A 22,015-nucleotide genomic window follows, 5' to 3' on the forward strand; every position below is an offset into this window, starting at 1 on the left:
ACAGCATCTGAAGCTAGGTTTGTATGTGTTTGAGGGAGGACACTGCCATTGTTGGTGGTGAACACGCTGCCATTTGGGTAAACGTCCTCACGTGATCCAAAAGCCGGTTGCCAAATGGACTGTCTATAGTCCTCTGTGATAGGTAGGTAGGTTTACTTGCCAACCTGGACAATGAACACATGTGGGAGTAATTGAAGGACAGAGAGATAAATGGCTCGGTGAGTCTTACCTTTCTTGCCTCTTGTTATTTGATGATTGGACCAGTGTGTGGCTTCCTTAGCTTGTTCTTTGCCTCAATTTGCAAGCTACACCACCTGTGGGACACCTAACCTGTAGACTGTGTCAGTGTAGTTTGAGGTTCATTCAAGACCTGCTTCGGCACACTAATGGAGAATACATCGTTTGAACTGGGGACTGTTGGATCCTGTCATCTGGCTGACCTGGTAACCTGCCTTGCTGTTTGTGACCTGTAGCTGGAAACTCTGAATTGCTCTACAGAGGACTACTGGCAGCCCTCAAGCCTTGAAGGACTGCCAGTGTCTCACAGTTGTCTCATGGAAGTGAGTTGCACTGAGCCAGTTGTACTGCTCTATAGATTAATTGTTTATTTCTTATGTTCTATCTATCTATCTATCTATCTATCTATCTATCTATCTATCTATCTATCTATCATCTATCTATCTATCTATCTAAATCTATTTAGAATCCTCAGTGCCCTGGTTTTGTTTTTCTAGAGAGCCCTGTCTAACATACCCTCCCCTGGACTCCCTTAAGGTGGTTTTATGCTGCTATTAGTGATCACCATTCCAGCAAGTGGTCGCTAGAAAGTGCTGAATGTGCAGCTTTTAGATAATATGCTTTCTAGTGTGCTGCTGGGCTAAGACAAGTGAAATGATTGGCCTGGGGATATGCTGCTGATAAGAAGTAGTCCAGATAGTAATCCTGACTGGACTGATTCTCTCCACAGAATTACCTGCTCCTTCTAAATCCTTATCCACTAAGTTGAGGTAACAATGCCACTGCATCCGGTGACTTAACAACCTGTGGAAGATTAGAGCTGGAAGTGCCCTGATACGCGCTCACACTAGCCCACCCTTAAGCACATATCCTCCCGTGACAATAAAAAACAACAGACCTGGACACGGGCATGAGGAGAAGAAAGAGCTGTGGGGTCACATTTCCAGGCAGGAGTAGAGCAGAGACTGGCACTCGGTTATTCTGCCTTCCACAAGGGTTACCAGCATCTGTTTGTTCCTTTTTCCAAAGACAATAGTAGGCTGACTTATTTTGAGGATTTTATCATCTGCCTCATTCTTATTGTTCAAATTAAGAACTATGTAATGAAACGCTACATTGACCTAGATAAAACAAAGTAATGATAGTCACACAGTACATTAATTTCAAAAATATAAGGTTGAACAAAAGAAGGCAGACACAAAGACCACATATTTCATAATTCCAATAATGTGAATTTTAAAATTAAGAAAACCAAATAAATGGTGTGATGGTCTGAGTTTATGTCAACTGGAAACTCTCTGGATGAAAGTATTCATTGAGCCCAGTCTATCAATCAGGTCAAAGCCTGATGATGCCTCGTTGGGGCCCTGGTCTTTATTTTAAGAGAGATCTTGAACTGAACCTGATCCCTTCTTGCATCTTCACTTTCTGCTGAATCTGGATCCTGTGTCTGGCTCATATATATCCTGCTGTATTGTCTGCCAATCCTAGAAACATCATAAGACTGCCAATATTGGATCCCTTTGACCAAATTAGGATTCATTCATCCACCAGCCTGTAGCTCTTTTGCTCCATTTGCTTCCTGTTTGTTAGCTCCTGCAGCTACAAGAGTCAGGAGAAGCTTCCAGTTTAAATCTAACCTATAGGTTCAAACTGTACTAGACTAACATATTTCTACAAGTATCTAATCTGTTTCTTGATACAAACACCTTTTTATATGCATACACACGCAAGAATGATTAATTTTGCTTCTGTAGAGCACTTGCCCTAACACAAATGATCACAGACGACAAGATGCTTTGATTAAGAGGAGGCAAAGATTGTTTTACTTTGTGATCTAAGTGGTGATTCTATGTTCATATTTCAAAATGTATTGAACTTTATGATGATTGTCTGCATATGTACACAATAATTACACACTTTTCTTGAAAGTTTTCATTGAATCACTAGAATGCAATAAAGATGGAATGTTTAATGCCATCATGATTTTACATTTATACCTAGTCTATAATTTAACAGGACCACTTCATTTTCTAAGAAGAGGATAGTGCCATTTATTTAAAGTGAAATAAAATGATTCATGTAGATACTCCATTCCACGCGTGTATGTGTGGTGACACACACGTGAAGAAAGTATTTTACTTAAAATATCATTATACCTACAAATGCCTATTTTAAAATTTTCTTTCAAAATCAAGACCCTTTACCCTGTGGTTTATTGCTTAAAAAGAAACTTAGCTTCCACAGAATAACAAAACAGACAGTATATCAGAATGCCTACAGTGAAATGCCATGGTAACAGATACTTAAGGTAAATCTTTTTTACTGTAGGCAAATCTTCCCATGTCTGTCAAATTCAGTCCCTCCAATTTGTTAGCAGAATTATTGATATTATAAATGGAATAATATTGTCTTGGACAATATTAACCTACAGTTAATCCTTGGTATCTGCCAGTTCTGGTTCTTTGTCTGCTAAGGGAAAACAAACAAACAAACAAACACAGGTTGTCAAAGCCATAAATCAAGATTAAGAGAATGTACAGAGGACACTTTACATCACATTTATATTGCATTAAGTGCTATAAGTAATATAGAGATGAGTTAAATTATATAAAAAGGTTGTACATAACTTATAAAAAATATTATGCTACTCATGCACCATAGAGTTTAGGTATCCTTGGACAATCTGCCCTGGAACTGATGGGGCTATGTGTCTTTCTTAGTAGTGTCGTTGCTTCAGTCCCAACTGCTAGTGATGTCATATACCATGGAATTAAGCACTGTTCAATCTTGCATCATCCTCACAATTCTTTTTAATTCAGAGTTCCTTATTAGAGCCACGGTGTCTCCTTACTTAGTCTTGTGGTATAAGTAGCTGCGAGTAGCTTTGTTGCTGTTAGTCGCTGTCAAGTCAGTCCTGACTGATAGTGACCGTGTACAACAGAAACACGTCCCAGCCCCGTGCCATCCTTGCTACTGCTTCAACCCGTTGCTACAGCCCCTGTGTCCGTCCATCTTGCCAAGGGATGTCCTTTTTTTCTGCCTCTATACTTTAGCAGGCATAATGTCATTCTTCAGGGACTGGTTGCTCCTGATGACAAGTCCAAAGTATGTGAGACGAAGTCTTGCCACACTTGCCTCTAAGGAGCATTATGGCTGTACTTCTTTCAAGACAGATCTGTTTGGGGTGGCTATATCTGACCTGAATGCCGTGAGTCAGGGGTCAGACATACCTGCACAGCCCATCCTTCTTGACCTATTCCAATATTAAGCATTCTTTCCCTGCCCCTCTACTTCTATGCTAGATTCAGCCAAGTCTTGCCATCCTTACTTTTAAGGAGAAGTCTGGCTGGACTTCCTCCAAGCCATTAATTTGTTCCTTTATACAGCTTATCTGGTCCTTTCAATATACTTTGCCAGAACCATAATTCAACTGAATCAATGCTTCAGTCTTCCTTATCCAATAGGTTTACCCCTTAGAACGCATTGTTTTATCTCTTGATTGCTGTTTCCATAGGCATCAATTGTGTGTCCAAGGTCTGTAGCTAGAAAAGTCGTATTAGGTCATTAATTATATCACGGTCAGGCTGGTAATTATGGTATTCTAGGGTTGAGGCAGAATGAGAAAATCTTGCACAATGTCTGTTTTTAGTTTTCAGCCATAAGAATTTTAGGAAAACCTCTGAATTTGCTCGTAATTCTTCAGCAAATTGGAGAAGATCCATGCACCACTCTCGTGAAAAATCCTCTTCTTTACTCAAAGTGAACTGATTTTACATTAGTCACTTATCTATATATTCCAAAATATCAGCTAGATTAGTGTCTTACCAAACAACTGGGCGCCATGGCCCAATCAAATTGATTCATAAGGTCATCTTCACAGCAATAGGCAGGGGTTTGTACATGTTTTGAATATTAAACTGCATATTGTATACCATACCATACTGCCATCAAGTCAGTTCTGATGCATAGGGACCCTATGGGACAGAATGAACCTGCTCCTTGTTCTTCCCTCGGCTATAACTCTTCACAAAAGCAGAGAGCTCCTTCCTTCTCTAGAGGAGAAGTTAGAGGTATTGAACTACCTCCCTTGCTTTGAGCAGCCCGATGCATAGCTGAAACCGTCCACCAGGGCTCCTAGTCATTGAAAACATACGGAGTATTTTCTTCTGTTTCATAATTTATTACTTCATTCCTTTAACTAGATTTTTAAAAATTTTTTAAATCTTTTGATTTCGTTTTTTCTACCTCTTGTTTACATCCACATCTAGAATGCATCCTTCCCAGGCCTAAACTGAACCCATTTAACCACATGGCTCTAGAATTAACAGTTTTTACACCCTGCTAGTATGAGGTATGAGAATCTCAAACATCACAGGTCTTCAACTGCTTTGCCTAGGCATCCTGGGGGTTTTATAAAGGCACATGCTTGTGCTGATAAACAAGGCAGAGAATGGGATAAATTCCTTAGACTTCTCACTTCTGTGATCTTGGCCTCTTAAGTCTTCATTGCTGTGACATCTCCAAAATCTCACCCTTCCCCCCGCAGTGGTATGAACTGGATGCATAGACTGCCTACTGTCTACATTTTAGCAGGTTCCTGGTAGTTTCAGACTCTGGCTCAGAATAGCACCCATGTTGACAAATGGCCCAAGGGCAAAAGCTTAGTGCAAAAGGTTTAACCCACTTAATGAGCTTCCCTCATTCAAAGCTTACTGCAGGGTCAAGTTCTACTTGCCTGAGCAATCCAGTACCATGAAATATATATATATGTATACATATATATTTCAGATTTCTACCCTTTAGAGTGACTACTATCACTCTATTAGATACTGCACTATAGTCTAAAGTAAAACTCTATCAATGAGAAATTTTACTATAAGGAAGGGGGGATATGAGATAATAATTACTGAGATTTATTAGTATTCTCTCACATTGTTTCTGCTCTTTTTGTCAGAGAAATTAGTAATTGTAGCAGACACTTAAAACTTCCAAGTAAGCATTTTAAATCAAGTTTGTTCAATTTGTACTTATTTTTGTTTGATGTTTCTGGCTTATTTATTTATTATTTCCAAACTTGGAATTTTTGCAATCTATCTCATCTACTGTAAAAAATTATCCAACGATAAATGGATAAATGGTATTGAGGTAGATCATAAAAGAAACACCCCTTACCTTTTATTGTGAATATATTTGTAATGCAAGGTCAGCAGTTCAAAATCACCAGCCACTCCTTGGGAGAAAGATAGGACTTTCTACTTCGGTAAAGAGCTGCACTCTTGGAAACTCACAGGGGCTGAGCTGCTCTATCTACAGGCTGGCTACGAGTTAGCATCGGCTCTATGATAGTAAGTGATATTGGGATTCAAAGAAACCAAGTTGGAAAGTGAATTAGCTTTGAGTAGTTAATAGTGAGTCAGGCGGTTCAAAGACACTAGGCATTCTGAGGGGCAGGCTCTGAAACTCTAAGGAACATTTCTACAATTTATCTCAAGGAAGTGGGCTTGGGTTCTAATATTGGGGTTTGGTAATAAATTAATAATTTGTTCTCTTTCTGATAGCTGGCACTTTTGTATTAGATCATGTCAACTATACACTATGGCTTATGATTAAATGAAAATAAAATAAGTAATAACATAAGAGAAAATACATTAACCTCCCACCAACCAAATTAGTAGAAGATCATATTAAGTTGTATGAAATAGAGTACTGTGTAATTAATTACATTTAGATCTTTGGAAATCATTTGTCCAGTGAAGCTTTGAAATTATACACATTTTTCATTCCTCTTATCTGTCATTTTCAGCATCATTCTCTTTGTCAGTAAAACAACGTAACTGAGTCTAAAGTATTCCTGCTCAATCATGTAGCCATACCTTTGAGAGTTCTCATAATTATTATTGTTTCACGGCAATTAAAATTGCATATATTGACATGTTACAATTTTAACCAATGTACGTTTATATCTGTTACTAAACAGGAATCCCACAGTGCCATGTGATATAGAGAGGTATAAATTATCATTGATAACAATATTAAGGAAAAGTTGTCCTCCTAGTTCTAATTCAGATCAAATAGTGGCACCAAGCCAGGAACAACTACAGAAAAGTGTTTGAATATCTAGAATGGGGATAACATATTTATGCCTCGATTTCCTTTATAACGTCCAATGCTGGTGTTGTTAGCTACTGCCTGATCAACTTTCCAAAGCATGGTGACCACATGTGCAACAAAACACAACATTGCCCAGTTCCACATTCCCTCCATGGTAGGTCTGGGGATGGAGAATTGTGAGCCATGGGGTTTTAATGGCTTTATTTCTGAAAAGAGATCATTAGTCACAGGTACTTTATCTTATATCTTAGTCTGGAAGTTCCATTATAAGCTGTCTAGCATGATAACAACATACATCTCTAATGATAGACATATGGTGGCTGTGCTTAAGGTGTAATGGCCTGGACTTGAACGTGTGCCACTCACATGCAAAGGGAGGATTATACCATGGAACCCTCGTGCCGCACAGGGTGAAATTCATCAAATATATTTTTAAATGTGATTTAAAATCGTGTTGGGGAACAGAATGCCTTGTATTACTCTATAAACTGTGATGCATAAGGACTTCCATTAACCTGTGTTGTCTCAGTTGAAATCAATGTTTCTTGGCTGCTGTGTTTATTCAGTAGAAGGGAGATGTGTTCTATTAAGGTAAACAAGGGAAAACCAACTCTCTGAATAATATATATTATCTAATAATATTTCATTACTGACGTTGAATATAGTGGACCTGAAAAGAATTGATGCATTTGAATTGTGGTTCTGGGGAGGAGTGTGAAAGTACGACTAATAGGACAGACTGATCGGTCTGGAGGCCAGGATGGGATGATCGGTCTGGAGGCCAGGATGGGATGATCAGTCTGGAGGCCAGGATGGGATGATCGGTCTGGAGGCCAGGATGGGATGATCGGTCTGGAGGCCAGGATGGGAAAAAACCATCTTAAAACTTGGGGGCATAGTGATAGGGGAGCCCAGGCCCTTGAAAAGGACAGCATGTTTGTTAAAGTAGAGGACAGTGAAACAGAGGAAGGCCCTCAAGGAGCTGGATTAGCATACAGCTGCCCCAATAGGCTCAAGCCTAGGAACAATTGTGAGGATGGTGAAGGATGAAACAATGTGTCATGGTGTTGTGTGTCAGGTTGAAATGGGTAGGAACCAGTTGGGTGGCACCTAACAACAAAAACAACATCAACTACTTTACATTTATTGTTAAGCAAATAAATGAACCTTTTTAAAGCACCTATATTTTTGAACTATGATCCAAATACTATCAATGCTTGTGCATATATTTCAGTCAATGTTTTGCCACCCTCAGTTTATGCACTTACTTTGATCTAGTCCAAGTTCTAAAAGATTATATTATAGGCTATGGAAACAAATGTTATCATTTATTAAAAAATCAGACTCAATTTCTAAAGTTTAATTGTCAAAAAGAAAGCCAATAGCATTAACATTTCAGGGGACCCTTGGGAACCCAACCATCACAATGCAACCCGTTCGAAATATCAGTACCAAAAACGTCAATGACTGCAGGTTCGGGCTGTTTGCCTACATGACCCCTGTCAGCTTGGAGATTCAGTTCCACTCCTTTCTCAGCTGTGAAGGGGCAATGTCTTAATTCTCAACACAAGATTTTCCCTAAGAGCCAGGATGTAAAGGTTTTCCCAAGCAGAAATCTCCAGCGCTCCCCGTGTCACAGGCTAAATCCAACCACATGTGAATCTAAAAGTCCCTTGATGGTTAAATTTTATATCAGCCTGTTGAACTGGTGAAGGCAGACTTGGATATCAAGCAGGTTACAGCTTGATGCCAGCTCCTTTGGGGTGTGGCCTCTAGGAGTGATATGGTGGAGAACTCTGTGTTTCGTGTTTGGCTGGGCCCTCAGTCAGACGTAGGGGACCAGCAGCCAGGGTGGCCTGTTGACCCAGGGGACTGTTGTTATATTCCTCTGACCTGGGATACACAGGACCAAGCAGCCAACTGCACTGTATCTCCGAGTTTCCAGCATTGACTTCCTCTTTCATCTGCAGGCAGCTGTGTGAATCTGGAAGCCCTCCAGCTAGTACCTGATCCATGGACTTCAACTGGACTAGGCTGGGCCACTTTAGTGATGTAAACTTTTCCTTGATTTAAAGTTCTTGTTTATACATAGCTGAATGGCACTGGTTTTGTGTTTCAAGGAAACAGCCTAACGCACTTCGAAGGCATTTCCTAGGTTTCCCCTTGGATATATCTATATATCCATATACCCATGTATCCATATTTCTAAATATCTATATAGCTATATCTATACATCTAATATATATGGAAATGTCATATATATTCCTTTATTGTTGTGGGTTTGGGTAAATGTAAGTTACCTGCTGTCAGCTATTTTAGTTGGTAAGCAACCATTGTCAGTCTTTCTGATGACAGAGTTAAGGTCTGAAATAGAAACAGAGCAGAGTCAATAGGCTCACATGTCTTTAAGAATTTAACATAATGTATTATAAAGTCAAAACTCAATACCCACTTCCACTGAATTGATTCCAGCTTATAGTCGCCATGTAGTGGGTTTCTGAACTTTTACATTTTTATGGGAGCAGAGTGTCTTCTTTCTCCCACAGAGTGGCTGCTGCTGTAACCTCCACTGTTGTGAGCATTCCATCACGATCTGGACGACTGATCTAAAGAGATAGCTTCTTTAATAAATGGTAATGACAGAACGGTACATTAATTTTTTAAAAAAGAGGAACAAGATCAGAACTACAGACCAGACAGAATAGCTAACTCAGAATTTATCGATATAAAGCCGTGAAAAACGTTCCTGGAGGAAAACAGAGGCACCAAACTGGGGGATAAAACGTATTGCATCTGTACTCAATCAGTGGTTGTTGTTAGGTGCCACCTGTCTGTTCCAAACCATAGCAACCTTCAGCACAACAGAACGAAACACTGCCCCATCTTTCACCATCCTCACAATTATCCCTATGCAGAAGTTTATTGTTGCAGCCATTGTGTCGATCCATCTCCTTGATGGGGCTTCCATTGTTCTGGCATCCTCTACTTTACCAAGCATGATGTCCTTCTCCAGGGATTGTCCTCTCCTGACATCATATCTGAAGGACCTGAGATAAATTCTTGCCATTCATGCTCTAAATAGTGCTATGGCCATATTTCTTCCTCAACATATTTGTTTTTTTTTTTATGGTCCATGGTACTTTCAATAATCTCCACCAGCACCATAATTCAAATATATCAATTGTTTTTTGGTTTCCCTTATTTAATGTCCAACTTTCATATGCATATAAAGTAATGGAAAATAACACACTTGGGTCAGGTGCACTTTAGTCTTCAAAGTAACAACCCTGCTTTCAAACAGCTTATGAGTCTTGTGCAGATGATTCACCAATGCCATGTTTCTCTTAACCCTCGAATGCTACATCCATGAACATTGATTGTGGATCCAGCTCAATGAAATCCTTGACAACTGCAATCTTTTCACCGCTTATCACGGTGTTATCTTTTAGTTCAATTGTGAGGATTTTTGTTTCTTACAATGAGTTTTAATTCACATTGAAGGCTGCAACCCTTGATTTTCATTAGCAAATATTCCAATAACTCCTTACTTTCATCAAGGAAAGTTGTGTCTTTTGCATCTTGTAGGTTTTTAATGACTTTCTCTAATCCTGATACCCCATTCTTTATATATTCCAGCTCACTGATAATTGGCCCAACATACAGTTTGAATAAGTATGATGAGAGGCTACAGCTCTGAAGCATACTATTCTTGCCTTTAAAACCTTGAAGTATGGTCTTGCTCTGCTCATGCAATTTCCCGAGAATCGCGTGAAATTCCCACATGAGCACAGTGAAGTGTTATGCGATCCCCATTCTTCTCAGGGGTGTCAATGACTTTTATATGTTCCACAAGTAAACACCTTTCTGGTTTTCCCTGCTTTCAGTCAGTATCCATCTGATACCAGCAATGATATTTCTTTATCCACGTGGTATTTTAAATCTCATCTGACCCTCTGGCAGCTGCTGATAAAGTATTACTGCAACCTTTGTTTGAATGTCCTCAGAAAATTTTTTGCTTATATATTGTTCCATAATTTAGCGTTTGGTTGGTCATCTTTCTTTGGAATGTATACACATAAGGATTTCTTCCAGTCACTGGGCCATGTAACTGTCTTTCAAATTTCCTGGCAAGGATAAATTAAGTGCTTCCAATGCTTCATTAGCTTGTCAAAACATTACTTTTGGTATTCCACCAGTTCCTGGAGTCTTGCTTTTGGATAATGCTTTCAAATCAGCTTGAACTCCTTCTTCAGTGGGATTGGGTCTTTTTTTTTAAAATCATTTTATGAGGGGCTCTTACATCTCTATCACAATCCATACATACATCGATTGTGTAAAGTACATTTGTACACTTGTTGCCCTCATCACTCTCAAAACATTTGCTCTCCACCTAAGCCCCTGGCATCAGCTCCTCATTTTTTTATATCCATCCCTTCTCCCTCCTCCCTCTTGAACCCTTGCTAATTTATAAATTATTATTTTGTCATATCTTGCCCTGTCAGACATTTCCCTTCACTCACTTTTCTGTTGTCTGTCCCCCAGGGAGGAGGTTATATGTAGATCCTTGTAATTGGTTCGCCATTTCCAACTCTTGGAAATTTTTTATTTAGCTCTTTGACTTCATCGTTTCTTCCACGTGCCTTCGCTGCTCTATGAATAAGAGTTTGTTTCAGGATCTCTTCTGACATCCACTTTGAACTTGTCTTTCTTCTCTTTTTAATAGCCTTTGTGTTTTCCATGAATGATATTCTTTATGTCCTTCCCCAGCTCATCAAATCTTCTGTCATTAGTGTTCAATGCAGAAATTGTGTTTCTGAAATTATTCTAGAAATTCAGATGGAATATACTCCAGGTATTATTTTGGCTCTAGTGGACTTGTCTTAATTTTCTGCAACTTCAAACTGAAATCACAGAAGAAAAATAGTTGGACTGTTTCAGTGTCAATCCCAAGCTTAATTTTAGCCTCTGAGAATGCTCTTCACCATCATCTCTTTCCACAGGTGGAGTCAACTTTGTTTCTGTGTATTCTGTCTAGAGAAGGCCATATGTAGAGTCACCTTTGTGTTATTGAATAAAGGTTTTTTCTATGAACAAAGAGTTGGTCTTGCAGAGTTCTATCATAATCTCCAACTTTGTTTCTCTCATCACAACCATAATCCAAGCTACTGTTGCTTCCTTCCTTTTCGTTTCCGACTTTTGAATTTCAATCACCAATAATTATCAATACATAATTGATTGCATGTTTAATACATTTTCATCTGAAGAAACTGGTATAGTTATTCAACTTCTACATCATTAACTTTGATGATTAGTGCATCGATATAAATAATAGTTGCATTGATTGGATTTACTTGAATGTGGGTAATTATAATCCTATCACAGACAGCATTGTACTTCAAGATAGACCAAGAAATGCCCATTTTTCCAATGGAAGCAACACCATCTCGTGATTTAATCATTCCTGGCATGGTAACAACACAATTTTCTGATTAAAAATGGCCAATACCAGTCCAATTGCAGCTCACTGTTGCCTACCATATTGCTCTTTCAGTGTTCCATTTCATTTTTGATGACTTGCCATTTTCTTAGATTTATATAGCACACATTCCAAGTTCTGATTATCAATTGTGTGCAACTATTCCTGCTCCTTTGGAGTAGTGTTTCATCAGCAGGTGAAGATCCCAAGGCATTTCTCACACAGGATTTACTCTAGTCAAGTCACCGTGACTGAGTCTACATCCTCAGTTATATCTTGAGTGGCTTCCAGGTCAATGGGCCAATCCTCTGACATTGTCTCTGAACTGTTCTGCTTCTACACAGCTTCCACACAGCGGGCCTTCAGTACCTGGTGATGTTTCGTTTCTGTGCACAAGGTTTTCAGTTCACTTCCTCCATTGTAGATAGCCAATTCCTTTTGAGAGTTCTGCTCTTAGTCTGCACATCGTGCTAGAACCTGTTCACTTCGAGCGACTCTGCAGGCCTTCGGAATACCAGTCAGATAGCGTTCAGCCTCACAGCAGACACGCACAAGCTATCAAAGTATGACAAACTGACAGACAAGTAGCAGTACATGATCATCCATACCTAAAAATTCAATGAACCTCAGATAGTAAATTAGATAACTAAAAAGCCAAACAACAGCAAAATCCCTCAAACTTACTGCCATTGATTCAATTCCAAATCATACAGCCCAATAGAAGACAGGGTGGAACTGCCCCTGTGGGTTTCCAAGATCAAAAATTTCTACAGGAGTAGAAAGACCTATCTTTCTCCCTTGACTCTGCTGATGGTTTTGAACTTCATGCTTAGCCACCCAACATGTGACCCACTACACCACCGTGACTCCAAAACTAGATAGCTAGGACCTTAAAAAAATAAATACTCATGTAATCATATGTCTTTACCCCAAAAGTAAAAAACAGAAAATATAGACTGGGCAATTTTTTTGGCAACAACATATTTGACAAGGGTTTAATCTCTAAAGTACATAGACATTGTCAATTTTTCAATTCTTCACAAGCTTGTAAGCAGGCATCTAAGATTCAAGTATTGGTGTCTTCCTATCTAGGGCAAAGAGTAGTGAAAAGGACAGACGATTCAAGGCAATAATTAGTACTTAGACTTAATTAATGACCCACATGAAGCACAGCCTTCTCTAGACTGAGACCAGAAAAAACTAGAGTGTGTAGTTCCACTCTTTAAGGTTCCCTCTTGGATCAGAGGAGCTGAGGCCAAGGGCTCAATGGAAAGCAAATGTCTAGGGAAAAAAAGAAATATATATATATATATATATATATATATATATATATAATACAATTGATTTATGGTTTGTAACATGAGTTGTAATAGCCCCCAATAAAATGATTGAAGAAGAAGAAGAAGAAGAAGAAGAAGAAGACACTAAGCTGATTGGACTAGTAGAGATTAAAAAGAACCCCAATACTTTTTGCCCCATGTCATTCTTTTCACCTGAAAGAGAAACTATGTACCAGCAGTTGCACAGATGGCATAGAATCCAGCAGAGTCAGAACCAACTCAACAGCACCTAACCACAACAGCCACATAAAGCAGCATGTTTGCATTATGATACCATATATAAGGCCTACTCAATATAAATAGCCACCATAAATAAATCTTACATCATAGGTACATCAGTGAATGAGTGGAGAAAGAGAGATAAGATTCTAGAAACCCAACGAAGTGCAATCAACTTGATGGCAACTCATAATGTATCTGTAGGACATGGCAGAACTGACCCTGTGATTTTCTGAGACTACAACTTGTTATAGGAGTAGAAAGCCCCATCTTTCTCCCAAGGAGGGGCTGGTGGTTTTGAACTACTGACCTTACAGTTAGCATCCCAATGGGAAACCACTACATCAAAGCTAGCTGAATAGAAAACATTATGAAGTTATTTGCTACTGTGCCCATTCCAAAGAGAGATGGCACACAGAATGCAGAAAATATTTTTAAAATATCATTAATGTCAACTGATTGAAAAAAATGTAGTATACTTTAAATACTTAAGATTGTCTCTGGGCTATAAACATCTGGTTTATGGAAAATTCCTACTTTTACATTAATGTAGGGCTTTTAGCTAGTTCTTTTATGGTAGATAGGATGTAGCAAGAATAGTTTGAATACCTACAATTTGAATGATTTGTTGTGGCACCATTAATGGTTAAACTTAGGGTTCAAATACCTAGAATGGGAGATGTAAAGGAGACATAATAAGCTCTTTCTGGATCATTCTGTGGGGGATTGAATTATTGGGTGAACTGTGGAACAACATACACATTCAGAGTAGTGTAGTGGGTAGTCATCTATAAATATGTCACTGCCTTTATTGAGTAGTCACCTGCCAGCTTTTAGGCACTGTTTCACTAGGAAACATGTTCTCCATTTAAAGGATTGAACCAACCACTACATCTAAAGAAAATTAATCCTGGCAATAACCATATAGAATTTCAATAATGGAAAAGTCTTTCCTTGCACTAAAATAAGACTAAATAAAATTATGTGCATCTTTTTCAACTGATGTACACATTATTCAAGATATTGTTAGAATTGGGTTTCATTCATAATCCAGGATTAAGCTTGTATTGTTTCATATGATATAAAATTTTACTTTATCTACATTCTCATTTTAACAACAAAATGATAAGATAGTAAAGTACCTACGATTTAAGTATCAGACATTTACTCATTAATGTGAAGCTTCACTGACTATTCAAAATAACTGTATTTACACAGAGCTGGATGCACTAATGCATCCATGTCAAAAAATATAGAAGACAGTGACTGGACAAGCATCTGGAAGATATCCATAGTTGTTCCCATTCCAATGAAAGATGAAGACAGAATGAATATTCCTTAACATATTCAACAATGTCATTAATGTCACATGCAAGTAAAATTTTACTAACGATAATGCAAAACTATGTGCAGCAATATATTGATAGGAACCTTCCACCACTTCTAAAGAAGATTCAGAATGTGGGGTACCATTGCCTATGTCAGATGGTTCTCTGTGGAAAGCAAAGAACACCAGAAAGATATTTTCTTGTGTTTTATTTCCTATGCTAAAACCCTTGACTTTGTGGGTCATACGAAGTATAGGTCATATTACCGTGTGGGGCGGGGGGGGGTGTGGATTACAGAGCATTTGACTGTTATTATGCTGAACCTGTACATACAACAAGAGACTGTAGTTCAAAGAGAACAAGACAATATAGAATATATTAACATTAAGAAAGGTGTGAGTTAGGACTGTGATCTTTCTTCTTTCTCATTCAATGTATATGCTGAGCAAATAACCGAGAAGCCTGACTACTTGGAGAGTCTAACGTCAGAAATGGAAGAAAGCCCATTAAAAAGTGGGGTATGCAGGTGATATCACCTTAATTGTTGAAAATAGAAGGGCATGAGACACTTGCTGATGAAGACAAAAATGGTTGAATTCAGTGTGAATTACTACTCAATGGAAAGAAAGCAAAGGTCCTCAAAACTGGATCCATAGAGAGCATCCTTGTTTCTGCAGCAATGCTCATGGAAGTGACATTTAGGAAATAAAACAAAGTATTATGTTGGATAAATCTGGTGTACAGGATTATTTAAAATGTTAAAAGAGTCAAATGTCACTTTGAAAACTAAAGTGAGCCTGGCTCATGATGCCGTATAGTCACTGTGCAACATGTAAAAGCATGAGTGAGAAAGAACAAAGAAGAATTTATGTATTTGCTTTGTGGTGTGGCCAAAGAATATTAAAAGTTCTGTGGACTGCCCAAAGAACAAGAAGATCTGTATTGGAAGAACAACCGGAATGCCCCTTGGAAGTGAGTATGGCGACCCTTCATCATGCAGTCCTGGGACATGTTGTCAGAAGGAAGCAGGCTCTGGAATAGTACATTCAGCCATTCAGCTTGGTAAAGTAGAGGGGCAGACAAAACAGGCAAGTCCCCCAATGAGATGGATTAGCACAGTGATAGCAATGGGCTCAAATAAAATAACAATTATGAAAATCGCACAGGACTGGGCCATCATGTTTTACAAAAGGTCAGTACGAGTAGGAACCAACTAACAAATTAAGAAAATTATTTTGTATATTTATTGATGAAGAATAAATACAGTTACCACGTTATGGAAAGAATAACAATCGATTTCAATTTTCCTATTAAGCATATGGCTATTGTACCATTTATATAACTGAGATACAGTAGAATCCAGGACCTCAACACTAATCTTTCTAGAAGCAATGTCAAGGTGTGATGCAGTTGAGTTCTGAGTCAATTTTTCCCATAAGAAATAATGAACACATGAGGAGGGAGGGGGCAAAACTGAGGAGCTGATGCCAGGGGCATCATTACGTGAAGAGCAGATGTTTTGAGAATGATGAGGGTACTGAATATACAAATGTGCTTTTTAAAATTGATGTATGAATGGATTGTGATAAGAGTTGTATGAGCCCCAATAAAATGATTTTAAAAACTGAACATGATTAATTCGTTCTCAGCCACCATGTTTTTACCCTAACAAAACTTTTATCCAAGTTTTTTCTCTTAAAAAATAATCTGCATAATAGGTCTGCTCTTGGTGTTTCCTTAGCTGTTTTCTAAAAGGGTTTACTAAATTTCAATGAAAAAATATCAATACCATAGTAACCAGTTCCTTATCAAGGTATCTCTTTTCAAAAAACTCCTTTTCAGGACCCATGACTTTATGTAAAACAGTACAAAGGCAATAAAAACTAAGAGAATTATAGCAAAACGCTTGGAACACAGCTGCAAAAGTTTTAAACAACGTGTACTAACAATGCCAACTAACTCGAAGTGACGGAAACACGAGCTGCTTTTATTTACAAAAATCACGTGTGTGGGGCCAGGTTTTGATGGTTTGTTCAAGCTCCAATGAAAAATTTTCTCAACATTTCCTGTCCATGTCAATCCAATTATGTAGAGTACTGATAGAGTCAAGTTCTGGGCTTTTAATACACTATAATTTATTGTTCTAGAAACAAAGTACATTTATTGTTCTTTAACTTGACAAACTATGCAAACCTTAAACATGCTGATTATATAGATGATAGAAAATATGGAAAACACTAATTAAAGTATTTTCAGTGCAATAAAATATATGTTGTGCTTTATCGCTGGACTAATATCATTCTTCATTTCTTTGCTTTGATATTATTACATTTGGAATCCGCAACTGACACACTCATTCTATATAAATCTCTTTCAGTATTAATTTTTATTTAAGAATTTAAAATGTTGCTTTAAAAAACTTATAAGTGAATTTGATGAAGGGTTACAGAGAAATTTAGTTATCCAATCAACTACTTATACACATGTTGTTTTATGTCATTAATGGCAATTCCGACAAGGTGACATCACTTATTCAGCTTCTTCCCTGCGTTTCCTGTTTCCGTCTCTCCTGATTTCCTAGTGGTGCGCCTGTGACATCGTGGCACCTCATTGGCTGCTAACTGCCAGACCACCAGCTAGAAACCACCAGCCACGTTGTGAGAGAAAGTTGAGTTTCCACTCCTGTGGATATTTGCAGTTTGGAAACCCACAGGGCCAGTTCTCCTCTATCCTGTAGGATTTCTGAGAGTCAGGGTTTCTGAGTTACTCCACGGCCGCGAACTTGGTTTAGTTTGAGTTTCTCATTTTAAATCCTTCTTAATTTTGTACTTGAGTGACGTAAGTGCTGTCCTTGTTTCTTCTTAAATAACTAAGTATTCCGATGTGTACCTCCTTAGTGGTATTGTGCCCCTTATAGACTTCTCCAGTGTTCGGTTGAAAATGGAATCATAGTTAGTTTGGTTCCAAACCTGAAGGATGTCTATGGAGGTGGGGGGTGGGGAGGGGAACGGTTATCAGTCTCTGTCCAAGCAGCAAAAAATGGCATTTTTTTATTATTTGGAATTTTGTTCTCTATTTTTTTCTCCAACTTTTTTCACAGCCTTCCAATCTGACAGCTTTCAGACTTACGGGTGGCTATAGCTAGCCACCATGCACGCCTCGGGGTGCTGGGAGCCGAGGTGCATGGGGTCTGTTAGTCCATTGGACTAACGGTTGACATGTGCCTTTGACTTTCTTCATTCTTCTTTGCTCCTCTGGCAAAGCAAGGCACGTGCTTTTGAGACTGATTACTACTTGCCAAAGCAGATTGTATAACATTGTCTTTGTGCTTATGTTACATCAATTGGCGTTCAGGTCCCCTGACTGCCCGGTTCCAGGGACTCATTCCCACTCGGTGTCTGGTTATGTCTAAGACAACTTCATACTTTTTCTCCTTGTATGCTCTACCACATTCACAGATATGTGAAAGAGTTTCAAAAAGGTCATGGGGAAATTAACTTTTCATAAAATATCTATTAATTTTTAACTATCTTTGTAGTGCAGGTCAATATACATGTAGAAATATCATTTGTCAAACCCATCTCCATTATTAGTTGGTTTGGTCCCACTTTCCTGCCCGCCTTCCTCTGCCAACAGGTTTTGCCTGCACGCTTACCCATGCATCTAGCTACATCAAAGCCCAAGTTCACTGCCATCAAGTGGATTTCACCTCCTACTGACCCTGGGGGTTTCTGAGACGGTGACTCTTTATAGAAGTAGGAAGCCTCATTTTTCTCCAATGGAGTAGCTAATGGTTTTGAACTGTTGACCTTGTAGTAGTAGCCACCACATGACCACTGCATCACCAGGGTTCTGCTGCATCTATTTATAGGATCATAGTTATTGCAGGATTGTATATACAATCGAATTAACCTCTGTTGCCTTTAACTTCCTTCCTCTATTCCCAGTATTTCCCCTTCATTTCTGGCTGAATTCCCTCTTAACTGTATATTGCTTGCTTTTTCATCTAACTTAGCATATATCTACTGTTTATCTAGTAAGTTCCTGTCTGTATTATGATAACCATTGAAGCATGTTTCTATTTGTATCAAAAATTTTGTTAGCTATTTATCATAGTAGTCTTATACAATATTTGTCCTTTCATGATTAATTAGGTTCAATTAGCATAATGTCCTCCAGGTTCAACCATTTAAAGAAGTGCTTCATAGATTCGTTGTCATTCTTTACGTTTGCATAGATTTCATTTTATGTACATGAATTATCATAGGTTGTTTATCCATTTACCCATTGAAGGTTATTTAAATTGTTTCTGGCTTTCCTGTTATGAATCTTGCTCTGATAAATTTGTGTTTTGCCTCTTATTCCTCTAGGATATATAACAAGTAGTAGGATTCCTGGATCCTACAATATTGCATTCCCAATTTTTTAAGGAAGTTCCATCTAAAAAAACTAAACAATATTTCTAAAGCATTAATAATTATTAATACCAGTGAAATTTTTAGTATTATACTTATCACCTTGCATTATAATATAGAAACATCACATTTTAAAGTAAAATATATAGATAAGTTCCTCTTGGTTCTCAAAAAATATCTTCCTGAAGGCTGAAATTACGTTAGACTTTCTGTCAGTACATAATACAATATTTAATATGTTCCTGGTAATATTTTGGATGAATTTATTAATTATATTACTATCTCAAGAGCATGGTCTTTTGCCCTCAAGGGCCAGCGCTCTGGGAAACAATGCACCTGTTGCTATTGTACTTCTGAATGATATTAGAATATCTGTGGAAGATATTGATGACCATTCTTCTACCCTTACCTCCATATGGTAAGTAATTCTTAGATAAATTATTTGGAAAATATAATATGTAAGTAATCCCAAAGTTGGAAAATTTGGCCTCATGACAGAAATTAATCTGGAAGTAGAATAATAGAATTTAGAAAACCTTCTTCATCGCAAATGCCTTTGTCAACAATATGAATGGTGACTTTACACATGGTCTTCACCAGAAAGAATATTCCAGAATGAAATTGACTATATCAGCGAAGAGATCATGGCAAAGCTAAATGTCATGACCCAAACCAGGGCCAATGGTGTGATCTGTGTGACAGATTATCAGTTTCTCATACACAAGTAAATTTGAAGCTGGATAAAATTAAAACAAGTCACTGAGAACCAAATTATAACCTCAAATATATCCTACCTAATTTTGGAGAATATCTTAAGAATAGATTTGACACGCTGAACAGTGTGTGACAGGAGATCTGACAAGCTGTGGGATGATATCAAGAACATCACATGTGAAGAAAGCGAAAGCTCTTCAGAAAGACAGGAACGAAAGCGAAGATAAAATTCGGCCTCAGAAAGGGCTCTGAGTTGTGTCCTTGAACACAGAATACCTAACGCAAAAGTGATGAGAAGGGTGATGAAGAGGACATGTCAAAGGGTGGGGCAAGAAGACAGAAGAGCGCATGGTAAAATGTGCGAAGACGTGGCAGTTGAAAGCCAAGAAAGAAGAAGAAACAAACTGCATATCTCACACGGAATTAATTGAAGAAAAAATTAATCCTAGATTTGTAATTTTGAAGGATCTCATGAACAGAATATGAGCTAATGTAGGAAGCATCGAAAAGGATAGAAAGAATAGTTGACTTTCAAACAATCAAAGATGTCCAATATGATCCAGAACCAAAGATATTAAGGGAGGGATTTCAAGGGGAATTTCATGCATTAACAAATTCATTGACTTGACTGGATACAAACTGAAATGTTTCAACAAGCTGATGAAACACTAAAAGCACGCTCATTCATGTAGCCCAAGAAATTTGTTTGACAGCTACTCAGCCAAGCAGCTAAAAAAAGATCCATATTTGTGCCAATTACAAAGAAAGGTAACCCAGAAGAATATGGAATTTATAAAATGGCATTATTCATCTCACATGGAAGCAAAATTTCGCTGAAGGTAATTTAAAAACCGTTGACGGAGGGAGTGCTCAGACCTTTAAGCTGGATTCAGAAGAGGACATGGAGCAAGGGGTGTTGCTGATGTCAGATGGATTATAGCTGAAAGAAGAGAATTCCAGAAAGATACTTACTTGTATTTTATGGACTTTGAAAAGGTTTTACAGCGTGGATCATCACAAGCTATAGTTAGCACTGAGACAGAGCAGTTCCAGAACACCCCACTGTGCTCACGAGGAACCGGCATAGGCAGGCAGTCTTTCAAAGAATACAAGCAAATGTTGCTTTATTTAAAACCAGGAAAAGCATGCTTCAGTATATATTCATTCTTTCTTTTATTGGGGTGTGGGGGTAGTTTTGAGTGTTGGCTAATTCTCTCTACTTTCCCTGAGGATGGTGGTCTCCAAGCACAGTGGAGAGTAAGTTATCCCTCAGGGTCAGGCCACTGCTTGGAGTCTGAGGAAGGAGGTTAGACCGCACCCATTAGGAAAAACTGTACTGGCCTACCTGCCAACATCCATGAACAACCTCGTTCCTGACCAATGACAGCAATCATTTGCTGTTGGCCCATCGGGCTAGGCTGCTGCAGTCCAGCTTGCAGTTGCGGATTCTCCAGCAGACCGCTCTTCTCGTGGATTTTCCCCATAGGACAGAGCACTGCTAGTGGCCAGTTTGTTTACAGCAAAGCTTTGGCCATGTGGGAAGCCTATTTTTATTAGGTAAACACTTGCCCAGTGGCTCACATGCCAACATACATAGTGCTCCATGCCCTGCGCAGGTCTTTTAGCCTGGGAGGCGTTAGTGGGCCTTGATTACCTGTGGTGGCTAGTACTTTGCATGCCTAACACTTCCTTTTCTCCTTCTGCTGAGCCTGAGCCTCCTGTTCCCTATATGTATTATAAAAGATAGCATTCGCAATAATTAACCATCTGCAAATATCTTAGCATCCTTCAGTGTTAAATCTCAAAATCTGACATGGTCTGTCCTAGAATTATCATTAAATCCTAAACCAAGTCATAGGCCAAGGTGAGGTGCTACATGGTATCTATATTCTGTTCTGGATTATCTGAGTAGCTGACTAGGTCACTCTTAATCTGCTTGAGTTCAATTCAAGAACCAAATACCCCGGCTTCCTCGACCAAAGGAGGAACGTTGATGGGGCCTCTTCTCAGGCTCTAGAGGCTCAGTGACACAGGGCGGTGTGGTTGGGCTTGGGGTTGAGAGACTCTCAGCCCCAGGCACTAGGCCCTTTAGAGAGCCTTTGGTACATCGTGGAACAAGGGTCTTTGTTGTTTCTCAAGATGAAAACTGGAAAGGAAAAGAAAGGAAAAATT

This window comes from Tenrec ecaudatus, chromosome 7 (genome assembly GCF_050624435.1).
Source record: "Tenrec ecaudatus isolate mTenEca1 chromosome 7, mTenEca1.hap1, whole genome shotgun sequence".
Taxonomy (NCBI): Eukaryota; Metazoa; Chordata; class Mammalia; order Afrosoricida; family Tenrecidae; genus Tenrec; species Tenrec ecaudatus.